The sequence below is a fragment of the Hibiscus syriacus genome, unplaced genomic scaffold, assembly GCF_006381635.1.
Source record: "Hibiscus syriacus cultivar Baekdansim isolate YM2019G1 unplaced genomic scaffold, ASM638163v2 tig00002511_pilon, whole genome shotgun sequence".
In the NCBI taxonomy this organism is placed as follows: domain Eukaryota; kingdom Viridiplantae; phylum Streptophyta; class Magnoliopsida; order Malvales; family Malvaceae; genus Hibiscus; species Hibiscus syriacus.
In genome coordinates, this window is record NW_024061932.1 from 534744 (window position 1) to 548929 (window position 14186).

Below are 14186 nucleotides of genomic sequence, written 5' to 3' on the forward strand. Positions count from 1 at the left end.
TCTAGAGTCAGCCTTTCAAAAATGGGTTGGCAAAGGTTGTAGGAGTTTATGAAAAGTGGGTCATTGACCGGATTCAACACAAAGGCAAAGGTGAAGGAATTTATTGGACTCATATAAAGAATTAATAAAGAATCACCTTGATGAATGGAAAGTGATCGATGTTTTTGCATTGGGTATCTACGACTTGGTTATTTTTCCTAAAACTTTAGGATACGTCGAGGCAGCTGTGGTGGAATTGTTCGAAAAACTGCCTAAGCGAGTGAACCATGCACCAATAATTCTGGCTGAGACCTTCCTCTATTTCAACCATTGTAGAAGGACTGATGGAGGACGTTTCATAGGATGCACACAGCTACTTCAGGTCTGGATCCACAGTCATTTTTGGAAAACTGATGGGATTTCTTACAACCGGTTCAGTACGATGTATTCACCCTTAGAGGAATTCCTTATACAAAAATGGTGAGAAGGTGTTCCAAAGGAAACGTGGGCGAAGGAATTTATGCATCTCCAAGACAAAGACATCGTATGGAGAGCCCCTTAGTTGACTCATAGTGACATTCTATATCGGTGTAGGGATTCAGGCATAATAATGTTACTTGGGATGTAGGGAGGAGTTTCTTATTCTCTGCTTTTAGCACTTCGGCAGTATGGGGCACGCCAGTTTGTTCCAATCACACATGAGATATCTGGATCCGAGTTCGCATATCGTGAAGATAATTACAAGAAAAAGATCAAAGATATAGTCTAGTCATGGAAGAAGATATTCTGTACATATGTTGTGGGTACTAAGGACATGCTTACTAGAGACTATATGGAATGGTGAAAACTAAAGAAGAATGACATTGTTCCCACACCATATCATGAAGACACTCGGACCATTGAAGAGCATCTCAAACCAATAACCTCTGAGCTGGAGATAACAAAGAAGGAATTTGAAGCTGAAAAAGAGGAACCGAAACAAAGATGAAGGGAGTTAGAAACTGAAATATTCCAATGGAAGCTAGATGTCGATACTCAAAAGGATCGAATGGACATATTAGAAAAAGAACAAAAGAAATTCTATTTTGAGCTGGAAGATTTGAAAAATGTTATCAATAGCAGGTCTAGAAAAATGCAAGCCTGAAAAGATCTTCTGAGTATTGGAAAGACGAAGTTGGTAGCCTGAAAAGGAAATTTGAAGGACAAGATGACAGGTTAAAGACTTCCCAAAGACAGTTATCAGAAAGTCAACACTAGAGTAAGCGATTGAAGACCAAGATAACTGATTTGGAAAGATCCCTTCAAAAGCAGCAAAAACAGGATGGCAAAATTATAGCTTAATTGGATCTCATAGTGGATAAGTTCAACAAACATGCAAATGAGCTCCAAATAGTTTCTTTTTATGGAGGACTTCAATGGCATTTTTGTTGGGAATAGGCTCAGCAAAGGGTGAAGACTAGAGATGCAGTCATTCAATACTTCTTATAGTAGGTACAGAAAGTGGCACGCCGCTTGCATGGTTTGGCAAGAGAAGCTGGGGTGGTTCGACAAGGTATTCAACCAGTGACAGAAGAAGCAAGAAGACTTGTTAACATATTAGAATTCATTCGGAGTCTAGAGGATCTAGCTAGAATGTACAGTTGAATTGTTTTTTGGTCTATTAGAAGTAACACTTTTGTTCCAATAAAGACTATTTATAATAACAGAAACATTTTGAATCAATGCCTCAAAAATTTCTTGCATCATGCATTTTTGCATATTTTATTTTAATTTTTCATTTCTTTACATTCAAATTAACTAACAGAAAATATCTCATCGAAAAAAGGAACAAACACTAGACACACCTCATCAAGCACTAGACACGCCTCATCCTCATAATACCCGTTCAAAGAAGAAAAAGATGGAAGCTAAGATCGCTCAACTTGAGGAAAATATGCTAAAATTGCAAAAAAAGCTTGAGGAGAAAATGAGTCAGAATAATCAAAATACCTTGGATTCTATCACCAGGAACCAAGAGTCACTGGTTGATCAAATCGTTGCAAAGTTGTCTGGCCTAAATCAAATGAGTGCCCCTGGGACAGGAGCATCCGAAGGGGTGACTGTATTACCTACTCCGCAGTTGGTTATCTCACCTAGAATCTTACCGAACTCAAGGGGACTCATCTACCACAAAAGCACAAGCTTCATTTGCTGCAAGAGCGCATGCTTCATCTGTTACAAAAGCACAAGCCTCTATAACCAACCCCCAGAATAACCCGAATGATTATCGCATTCCAGATTTTAAAGAGGAACACAAAGCAAAGAAAATGGAGGAAAATATCAAGTAGTTGGAAGATCAAATGAAGCCAGTTAGAGGAGAGGATAATTATTATGGAGTTGACGCTCTCGAACTAAGTTTGGTTCTAGATTTGATTCTTCCTCGTAAGTTTAAAGTCTCATATTTCAAGAAGTTCGATAGGAACAATTGCCCCTTAGCCCACATTACCATGTTCTGTCGAAAGATGACAGGATATGTCGGGAATGATCAACTCCTGATTCACTGCTTCCAGAAGAGTCTGACAGGTTCAACTATCCAGTGGTACAATCAGCTGAACCATTCACACATCAGGGCATGGAAAGATATCGCCAAGTCATTCTTGGAGCAATATAAGCATGTAAATGACATGAGACCATATCATGTCATGCTGCAAAATATGGAGAAAAAGCCTAACAAAAATTTCAGACAATAAGCATAGTGAGGGAGCGAGTTAGTTGTACAAGTTCATCCAAATTTGGATAAAAAAGAAACTATTGAGTTAATCGATTGACGGAATCGGCCAAGAGGGGGGTGAATTGGCAATTTAAAATTTCGGTGGGAGCTTTTGCAGAAAATTGAAAGAAATTGCATAGCGATTTATAATGGTTCAACTTTCTCAAACAAAGTCTACGTCCACTACCTTAGCTATCCACACTAAGGATTTTCCAACAAATTCACTAATTTGTTCTTTCTTTTGAGGCCAAAGAGATAACCTTACAACACCCTCAAGAATATACCCCAATGCTTAAGAACACTCTTTTTCCCAAAGAGAATATTACAAATTTGCAAACTTACATGAAAACCTCACAAGGTAAGATGTTTGCACAATTCTAGAACAAAGAAAGAACACTCAAGAATAAATACAATTGAGCACAATAAGTGTTCTTGAAAGCAAAATGAATATTTGACTGAAAATAGGCTTGAAATGCTCAAACTTGAGGTTTGATGCTTTCTCTTTGATTCTCTCTTGATTCTAGTTGCTTGATGTTTCTTGTTATTGATCAATGGCTTCTAAACTTGTTTAAATACTCCTTGAATCAATTATGAACGTTGGAGATGATTAGTGGAGATAATAGAGCCGTTAGTGTGTGAAAACAATTAAGAAAACTGGTTGGGAGCGTCGGTGCATCGATGCATGACCATAGTGCATCAGTGTAAAATTCAAATATTTTGACCGTTAGAACACTTAGTGCATCGGTGCACCAAGTTTGCATCGATGCATAAAATGCATTCGATGTTTGAAAATAGCCTATGTGCATCAGTGCATTGCTTCTGCATCGATGCATGAAATGCATTCGATGTTTTAATAAAATCAGAGTGCATCGATGCATGGTGAGTGCATCGGTGCATGAAATGCATTCGATGTTCAATTTATTCAATGGTGCATCGATGCATGGTTTGATGCATCAATGCATGCTTTTGAAAAATTGATTTAATGCTTGATTTTGGTTCAAAATACTTTGTGGAAATTGTTTCAAAAATAGTTTAAGTACAAATCACAATTTTACACTTTTAGTAAGGATTAAAATTGATCTTGAAAGACTTGGAGTAATAATTTGATATTCGATTAATTGAATTGAATATGAATTGTAAAATCATTTGTAAAATCTTAAAATTCATTTAACTTAATATGTTATATCGAAATATCAAAATGTTTTCAACAATCTCCCCCTTTTTGATATAACAAAACATTTGAGTAATTTTAAGATTTTGTTTAAGCAAATTATTTTTGAAATCAATTTTGAAAAATTACTCTGAAAAAATTACTCCCCTTACTATAACACATCTTAAATCTTCTCCCCCTTTTTGTTAAATCAAAAAAACTCTATTAAAACGTTTTAAACAAGAATTTTGAAAATGTAAGCCAATTGATTTATTAATTATAAGCTGCTAAGATCACAATCAAAAGAGAGATTAGCCATTAGTTTCATAAACAATATTCATAAACATGTAATGGATAATTGGTCATATATGTCTAATGATGCAAAAATAATAAACAAAAAGTTCAAATTGAAAATGCAGACCAAATATATTAAATTCATCATCCACAAACAATCATCCAAATAAAATCGACCAACAAACTTAAATATCCAAACAATCCAGAAATATCAAAATCAACTTAAGTTTTAAAATCAAGAAAGCATAGCAAGATAACAAATTAATCCATCGGAGGATCGGGGGGAGGAGGAGGGTAACGAGCTCTCATCTCAATAGTGAGAGCATCCATGCGTGCTAGCATCGTCGTCTGGAACTCCATATATTGAGCTTCCAAAGTGTCTAAGCGTTGATTTATCGCTTCATTGTTTGCAGTAAGATGAGATTCAATGGAAGCAAAACGTAAGTCAAATGTCTCCAAAAAAGAACGAAAGTATGGAGGCACTTGATCCTCTCGTGGAGCCGAATCCGGTGCTGGAGGAGCATCGTCGGGAACTACCTCATCAATGTCTTGCATAAGCTGCTGGAGTTCGGGATCATCGTCCGTATCCGGTGCCGGTGGAGGAACACGAGAGGAACTAGGAGCAGCTCGTGAAGAACTAGCTCCCAGAGTTTGCTTATTGGGTCAGAAAACCCAAAGATCGGTGCGTTCATCTTGTACCCAATCCGATTTCTTTAACGAGGTGAGATTGATTTGATTTTGGAGAGGGATGGGAGTGTCGAGAGAGACGTTTAATCCAAGTTTGATAAAAAAGGTTACTAAGTAGACTTCCGTAAGCTAATGTTTAAACATGTTTAGAAGGAACAATGTTGATGATATCTACTAGTTGACTAAAGATAATCTGTGGAAAATTAATTTTGATTTTGTTCTTAATGCAGTACATCCACCATAAATCCCTATTGCGAAGAGTGGAGTACCAACCAGCGGATGGTCAAAACCACCAAGAGATAATGAAATGAAGAAAACTGTCGTGATGAGTTCGAAGGGTATTGACAATAGCATTCGGGGTATATGGATAATCCACAGATTCTTTTTCGTCAAAGATCCCATTGTCATGTAAACCAAAATGAGAGGCAATAGTTTCGGAGTTAATAGTGATATATTGTCCTAAAAGATAGGATCTAATCGCTATAGTTCTGCACTGAGTTTGGTTTTGGATACAGACCGCATTGGAATAGAAAATGCAGACCAATTGGTGAACGACAATAGGTTGAACAGAAAACAATTTATCAAACTTCCATTGTTTAAGAATTGGGAGGTATTCAAAGTTAATTTTGGTCATAGCTTGAAGTGAAGGAATACGCTCTTCCCTAATTCTATACGATTGGAAGGAGTTTATGTACCTATGGTACAATTCCTCTCTACGAGTTTCAGGCATATTGAAACAAGTACTCATGAGGGTTGAAGGAGTATTAGATGGATTTTGGGGTCGAGGAGTGGGAGGATGATTTTGGCTTGACCGACTCAAAGAGGACCTAGGGCGTTTAGGATTAGACATGATAAGGGAAATCGGAAATAAGGAATATCACCTGTAATTTTGAAACACATGTATGCACAAAAATCAATCCCAAAACTCAAATGAGTCCTCAATAATTCAAGATTATCTAACATAATCCTACTGGGCAAAGTTTTGAAAACTATTTGAAAATAATATCATAATATATATAGTTTTCATGAAAACGACACAATTAAATTAAAAAGATCATTAATATTCGAATTTTTTTAATTCGAATTTCAAAGAAAAAATTGAAAAATTATGTGTTTTTGATGAAATTTGTTGTAGAATATAGTTTAGAATCATCATATAACCAATGCCCGATATTTATTTCAAACTAGAACTAATCTAAACTAGTCCTAAGTTCAAAAATCAATAAAAAAGAGTTTTCTTGAAAAATTACCTTGAAAATTCGGATTGAGTGGAATGTAGAGATGTTATGCACGAATTAATGATTGTAGCAGGTTTGGGAGATAAAAAGCTCGAAGAATCCGATGATTTTCCATTGATTTTGAGCAAATAGAGAATTTAGAGAGGAAGAGGGATGAACGACGACAAAAGGGGTTTGAAGGGTTTTGAAACAAATGATATAAACAAGCCTTTAAAACCTAAAACCCGACGGATGCATCAGTGCATGGTCTTATGCATCGATGCATATTCAAGGCATGATTCGGTGCATCATGGTGATGCATCGATACATATTCAAAGGGATGCATCGATGCACTGATAAGTGAATCGATGCATGAAGCACAAAATTGTCAAAAATCTGTTTTAAACACTCAAAATGCTAAATTAATAGGCTCTAGTGGTATTGGCAACTCATATATCAAAAATTAACTTTGTTCAATCAATCAAATTAATCTTTAAACATCATTTGATCAAACCATTAATTTTCACAAAAAATCATAAACTCCCCCTAACTAATAGCAAAGAATGCGATCAAAAAATTATTATTATAAGCATTTTTCATTTATTTCAAAAGTGCTAAAATTATTTTAAACACTAAGTGAAGATAGGTCAGTTAAACCTAATTCTCTCCTAAGTGTCCAAAATCTTTCCTTATCTAAGGGTTTTGTAAAAATATCCGCTAATTGGTGCAAAGTATCAACAAATTCTAGAACTACATCTTCCTTAGCGACATGGTCTCTAATGAAGTGATGTCTAATTTCAATATGTTTAGTTCTAGAGTGTTGGATAGGATTTTTAGTGTGACAAATAGCACTAGTATTGTCACACTTGATAGGAATAGTACCTACTTGATAGAGTCTCTAGGATACCAAAGTCCTATACTAGGAGTATCCTTAAGGTATCTAAAGATCCTCTTAACGGCTAGTAAATGTGATTCTTTAGGACAAGATTGAAACCTAGCACACAAGCAAACACTAAACATAATATCCAGTCTACTTGCGGTTAGATAAAGCAATGAGCCAATCATAGATCTATATAATTTAACATCCACACATTTACCTCCTTCATCTAAGTCAAGCTTTGTAAAAGAACTCATTGGAGTAGCAGAAGGTTTCCCATTTTCCAATCCAAATTTGTTTAGCATATCCTTGACGTACTTAACTTGATTGATGAAGATGCCATCTTTTCGTTGCTTGATTTGGAGTCCCAAGAAATATGAGAGCTCCCCCATCATGCTCATCTCGAACTCACTTTGCATTAGCTTAGAAAATTCTTAGCAAAGAACATCATTAGTAGAACCAAATATTATATCATCAACATAAATTTGAACTACTAATAAATCTTTACCTTTATGCTTTAAAAACAATGTAGTGTCAACCTTTCCTTTTGAAAAACCTTTTTTCAATTAAAAAATTTGACAATCTTTCATACCAAGCTCTAGGAGCTTGTTTTAAGCCATAAAGAGTTTTTGTCAATTTAAAAACATAATCCGGAAAAATTGAATCTTCAAAACCTGGAGGTTGTTCCACATACACTTCTTCTTTTATAAAACCATTTAAAAATGCACTTTTAACATCCATTTGATATAATTTAAATTCATTGAAACATGCAAATGCTAATAACATTCTAATTGCTTCCATCCTAGCTACGGGAGCGTATGTTTCATCATAGTCTATGCCCTCTTCTTGAGTATACCCTTGAGCAAGAAGTCTAGCCTTGTTCCTCACTATATTACCACTTTCATCAAGCTTATTTCTAAAAACCCATCTAGTACCTACAGTAGATTTATTGCTAGGCCTTTCAACTAATGTCCATACTTTACTTCTCTCAAATTGATTTAATTCTTCTTGTATAGCCATAATCCAATGTTCATCTTTTAATGCTTCTTTGATGTTCTTAGGATCTATGCATGAAATAAATGCAACATAATTACAAATATTTGTAAGAGAAGATAGAGTAGTTACCCCTTTGGATGGATCACCTATAATTTCACCATCCTTGACATAGTTGTAATCTCTTGGATAAGATACTTCCCTTTCTTCAATGGTTGGATTCTCGAGGGGATCATGAGTTTCCTCATCTTTCGTTTCTTCCTTTGATGATGATTCTCTAACGTCATGACTAACATCATTAGCTTGTACAATACCTACATCATCATTAACACAAGAATCCTTCCTCGGAAGGGGATTATCATCGAAAACAACATGTATAGACTCTTCTACAACTAAAATTCTTTTATTAAATACACGATAAGCTTTAGAATTTAAGGAATAACCCAGAAAAATTCCCTCATCACTTTTAGCATCAAATTTGCCAAGGTTTTCTTTACCGTTGTTTAAAACAAAACATTTACATCCAAAAGGATGAAAATAGCTAATGTTAGGCTTTTTGTTTTTGAGAATTTCATATGGAGTTTTCTTTAAAATTGGCCTAATCATTACTCAATTTATAATATAACAAGCGGTATTTGTGGCTTCCGCCCAAAAATATTTTGGCAAATTATTTTCACAAAGCATGGTTCTAGCCATTTCTTATAAAGTTCGATTTTTCCTCTCAACAACTCCATTTTGTTGAGGGGTTCTAGGTGCTGAAAAATTATGGCTAATACCATTAAAATTACAAAAAAATAATAAATCCAAGATTTTCAAATTCAGTTCCATGATCACTTCTAACACTAGTAATAGACTAACCTTTTTCGTTTTGGATTATTTTTGAAAATGTGATGAAATGTTCTAATGCTTCATATTTTGTACTTAAGAAAAAAACCCAAGTATATCTAGAATAGTCATCTACCAAGACAAAAGCATATTGTTTTCCACCCAAGCTAGTAGTTCTAGTTGGTCCAAAAAGATCTAAATGGATCAATTGTAATACTCTACTAGTTGATACATCATTAATAGATTTAAAAGAAACTCACTTTTGTTTTTCTTTAGCACAAGCATCACAGATTTTATCATTATCAAATTTAAGCTTAGGCAACCCTCTTACTAGGTCTCCTTGAATTAACCGTTGCAAAACACTCATACTAGCATGTCCTAGTCTCCTATTCCATAACCAACTATCATGCTCATCCTTAGCAACTAGGCATAAATTACTCATATTAATAGAGTCTAAATGCACCATGTATATGTTTCCTATTCTATGACCAACAAGCATAATCTGATTAGATGCAATGTCAATGACTTTACAACCATTAATTTCAAACTAGACATTGAATCCTTTATCGCATAATTGACTAATACTCAAAATATTATGCTTTAATCCATTCACATATAAAACATTTTTAATTTGTATGGAAGAGGTATTGCCTATAGTACCAATACCTTCAATGTGACCTTTTGAATTATCACCAAAAGTCACTTCTCCTCCATTTTTGGCGTTAAGCTCTATGAACCAGCTTTTGTCTCCGGTCATGTGTCTCGAGCATCCACTATCAAGGTACCATGAGTTTGATTTGTTTCCCGTGCCTTGTAGCAATGCTCCTTTTCCTACAAACATAGATTAATTTCTGATTTTTGGTACCCAAATTCTTTTGGGTCCATATTCATTAGTTTCTAAAATTCTAGTCCGCTTAGGTATCCATTTGTGTAGGATATCTTTATCTTTAGTAGTAATGAGTCCTTTAGGAACCCATATACTCCTAACGATTTTACCATTCAAGGTTCGTTGAGGACCTCTATGATTGTAGTTTTTAAAACTTTTTCTAACAAAGTTGGATTTTGAATTTTCACCTTTTTCAAAATGTTTTGATCCAACTTTATTACAAGAAGCTTTAAGATCATCAATTTCTTTTTGATGATCATCATGAACTTTCGAAAGTAAGTTATGCAAATCATTATTTTTCTTTTCAAAATCATCAATTTTGATTTGCAAATCTTTAATCTTACTTTCAAGTTCATTGTTGGTATTGGATATAAGACTATTTTCATTTTTCAATTTTGAAACATCATTTTTGTATTTTGAAAATACAGTCTTATAATCCGAAGCCAAACCATTATAACCCTCTAACAACTCATCATAAGATAATTCATCAGAATCGAATGAGTTAGAGGTTACCTTAGAATCTTCCCCGATGGCCATCAAACACAAGTTTGCAACTTCTTGTTCCTCTTCATCGGAACCTTCTTCATCGCTTCATGTAGCTACATGAGCCTTGTGCTTCTTTTTGAATTGACCTTTTTTCTTAAATTGTGGGTAAACATATTTGACATGCCCCAGGTTTTTGCATTCACAGCAAATGATCGGGTCTTTCTCCTTCGATTCAGTTTTGAAGCCTTCATTGCGTTTGATTTTTTTTCAATGTGTTGGGCATCATCAACTTTCTGAATCGTTTGGCAAATAATGCCATTTCCTCGTCATCATCAGCATCATTCGAATCACTCTCATCTTTTTTGGATTTGAGAGAAACTCCAATGTTTTTCTTCTTCTCCTTCTCCTTTGGCGTCTCATCAATCTTATCGAGGTCCACCTCATCTTCAAGCATCATTTCATGAGTGAGGAGGGAACCAATTAGCTCTTCAAGAGTTAAGGATGTTAGATCCTTAGATTCAATGATTACCGTATTCTTTGATTGCCACGCTTTTGGAAGAGAGTAGACTATTTTCCTCACAAGCTTTTCATTTGAAATGATCTCTCCATATGATTTGAGACCGTTGACAATCGTTGAAAATCTATCCGTCATAGCTTTGATTTCTTCATTTGGTTTCATCCTAAAATTTTCATAGCTATGCGTTAGAATACTAATTTTCGATTTCTTTACCTCATTGGTACCTTCATGAGTGACTTGAAGCTTGTCCCATATTTCTTTGACCGTTAGAACACTTAGTGCATCGGTGCACCTGCATCGATGCATAAAATGCATTCAATGTTTGAAAATAGCCTGAGTGCATCGGTGCATTGCTTGTTCACCGATGCATGAAATGCATTCGATGTTTTAATAAAATCAGAGTGCATCAATGCATGGAGAGTGCATCGGTGCATGAAATGCATTCGATGTTCAATTTATTCAATGGTGCATCGATGCATGGTTTGACGCATCGGTGAATGCCTTTGAAAAATTGATTTAAGGCTTGATTTTGGTTCAAAATACTTTGTGAAAATTGTTTCAAAAATAGTTTAAGTACAAATCACAATTTTACACTTTTAGTAAGGATTAAAATTGATCTTTAAAGACTTAGAGTAATAATTTGATATTCGATTAATTGAATCGAATATGAATTGTAAACTCATTTGTAAAATCTTAAAATTCATTTAACTTAATTTGTTATATCGAAATATCAAAATGTTTTCAACAGAAATAATGAAGCTCTTCGTACATACACTGAAGGATCATTTCTTAGGGCATCTTGTTGCAATTACATCCGAGAATTTTTCTGATTTGGTGATGGCCGGAGAGATGGTGGAAACGACCATTAGGCAAGGAAAGACAGAAATATGTAGGTTAAGTAGAACACCTCCCATGAAGAAGAGAGAATGAGAGATCAACAACATCAACGCTCTCAACACCAACAAAAATGTTACGATCTCTAAATCAAAACCAACAGCAGCTGTAGCATCATATACTTCTAGACAAGATTCGAGGAAACCAATGAGAGAAAGAGGAAATGAACATTTTGATCCTATTCCCATGACATATAAGGAGCTTTATCAAAAACTTTTTGAAACACATGTGGTGTCACCATACCCATAGAAACCTCTAAAGCCCCCATACCCCATGTGGTATAATGAAAATGCACACTGTGAATAGCATGGCGGTGTTCCGGGGTATGCTATTGAAAAATGCCTCACCTTTAAGAGGACTATCCAAAGAATGCGCAACAGGAACTGGATTCATTTCAACAATTCAGAATCACCCAACATTGCGTAAAACCCTCTGCCTAATAACCAAGAAAATAGGGTAAATGCAATCATTGAGGACAAGAGTAAGAAGGTCAAAATCAGAGTTTCCGAATTGAAGTCATATCTGGCTTGGGTATGGAGGCAAATGATAAATGCAAGGTTTCTTGCATCGTATCCTAGAACATCTGATGGCAAAGGTGGTAGTCATTGTTGTTATCACAATGAGGATATACATGATATATAAGATTGTGTCGAACTTAGAGCCTTGATCCAGCTAATAATAGACAGAAAAGAGCTGGAATTTTACGAAGAAAGCAAGGGTACTTCAGAAGTGGATGTTTGTGCAACTGGAGATGCATCTGAAAAGTGAATGCCACAGTCGAGGAATGAGGCATCTTGGGACGAGACAAAAGGAGATCATCACTATTACCAAAGAGTTGTGTTGCCTATGAAATAATGTTTTGTTTGAATTTATCTTTTATATGTTTGAACATTTTTTTTTACAAAAATATGATATTTCTTTGAGTAATAGAGAATTGTTTTAAAATTCAGTGAATATCAAGTAAAATTAAATGCATATTTTGAGAAATGAGGTTATAGCCTTTTTACATATGCTGAGATCAAATTCCTTTAAAAAAAGATCCATATGTTTTACTCGAAAAAAGAAAAAATGTTTTCTTACACGTGCAAGTATGGAAGTAGACAAGATGGGGCATCTCCGATGCATGACATTGCAAGACTAGTTAGTTTGCATGTTTGTTAAGGATGTTCCTTGATGATATAATATTTTCACAAATGGAATGGTGGAATAGAAAAATTTGTCTTAGATCAGTTTCTTAGGAATTGAGCTCTAAAGATGAAATTTTTTGATTTTCACTGACACTCAGACTATAACAGAATATTCCTGACAAACTTAGAAAATCTCGAAATCGAAGAGTTAATGTGATATTAATGAATGATAATTTTAACAATGCTAGGGGCACTCCGCTGAAAGTAGTAGGTTGTTAATCTTCAGAGGTAATGTCTAAAGTAACTATGGTTGTAATGTCCAAACTTTATGAAGTGAGTTTCCTTTGAGTTTGTCAAGTCGAAGACTTTCTAACACTTGAATCCTTTAATTAAGGGTATTCCGCTAAAGTAATGGGAAATGTTAAGTTCCTTAACTTTATGAATACGAGTACATTCAGATCACGATATTAGTTTCTATGTGTCGAGATGAATCTCCTAGCAAAATCTAAATCGAGGAAATCAAGTTTAACGAAGTATAATTTAAAGAAAGACGGTAAGGCCTAAAAAAACGTGGATTTGAAATTAAATTTCGATGAAAGGTGGACTAAGGGAGTCATGAAACATCTGTTATAGTTGACTACACAAAAACACTCAGGGGTTTGTCTTTAGATCGATATTTCTGCGTTATCTCTGCTTAAGGAGTATACGAAACTTGAACAAATGGAAGATTCATGAGAACTGAAATAAAAATGCTCTCTAAAGGGCCTTGCAGTGGAGTGCATCAATTACACTATTTTGTTCACATCCTATTGGAAAATCATGAAAATCAAAACCAAATTGCATTGCTTTGCCATATCACCCATGGATCTTGACACTTGTAAAAGGGATATAATTGTTGAAAACAACTTGTGTGATTCGTTTATTTGATATTCAGTGAACTAATATTTTGCTTCAATTCCTCTGACATCATTTTTATACCAAACCTTTTTTAAAAAGGAGATATATCTCAGGTAAGACATATTTTCTCAAAAAAAATCGGTTGAAGGGCCTGAAACGGTGTGGGGCATCTCCAGGTTTCCAATCTCTTCTCCTTCCACCACTCGTTCCTCTTGATGTGATTCCTATCAAAACAAGAGTCTGACGTTGCGAAGAAGAAAGTAGCGTTACAATCCATGGCCAGACGTGATCAAAGGGACAAAAAATAACCATTCTAACCAATCATTTCAAAGTGAGTATGAGCAATACATATGGTTGCTTTATCCAGTATAGTTTCTCTCTTTACTATGAAGATGGTCGCCCGAGAAGCTACAATAATGAGTTGACGGAAAATAATTTCGCTTATGATGGCGAGAAAAGTTTGGTCGCTATCATATCCGTTCCGAATAACAAGCATGAGTTCACTGTTGTACTAGAGGATGCCATATCAAAGAAAAACAATGGGAATGCAAGCCCTGATGATAATGACAGCTCAAAAGAGCATGAAAGGAAGAGAGCAAGACGCTTAT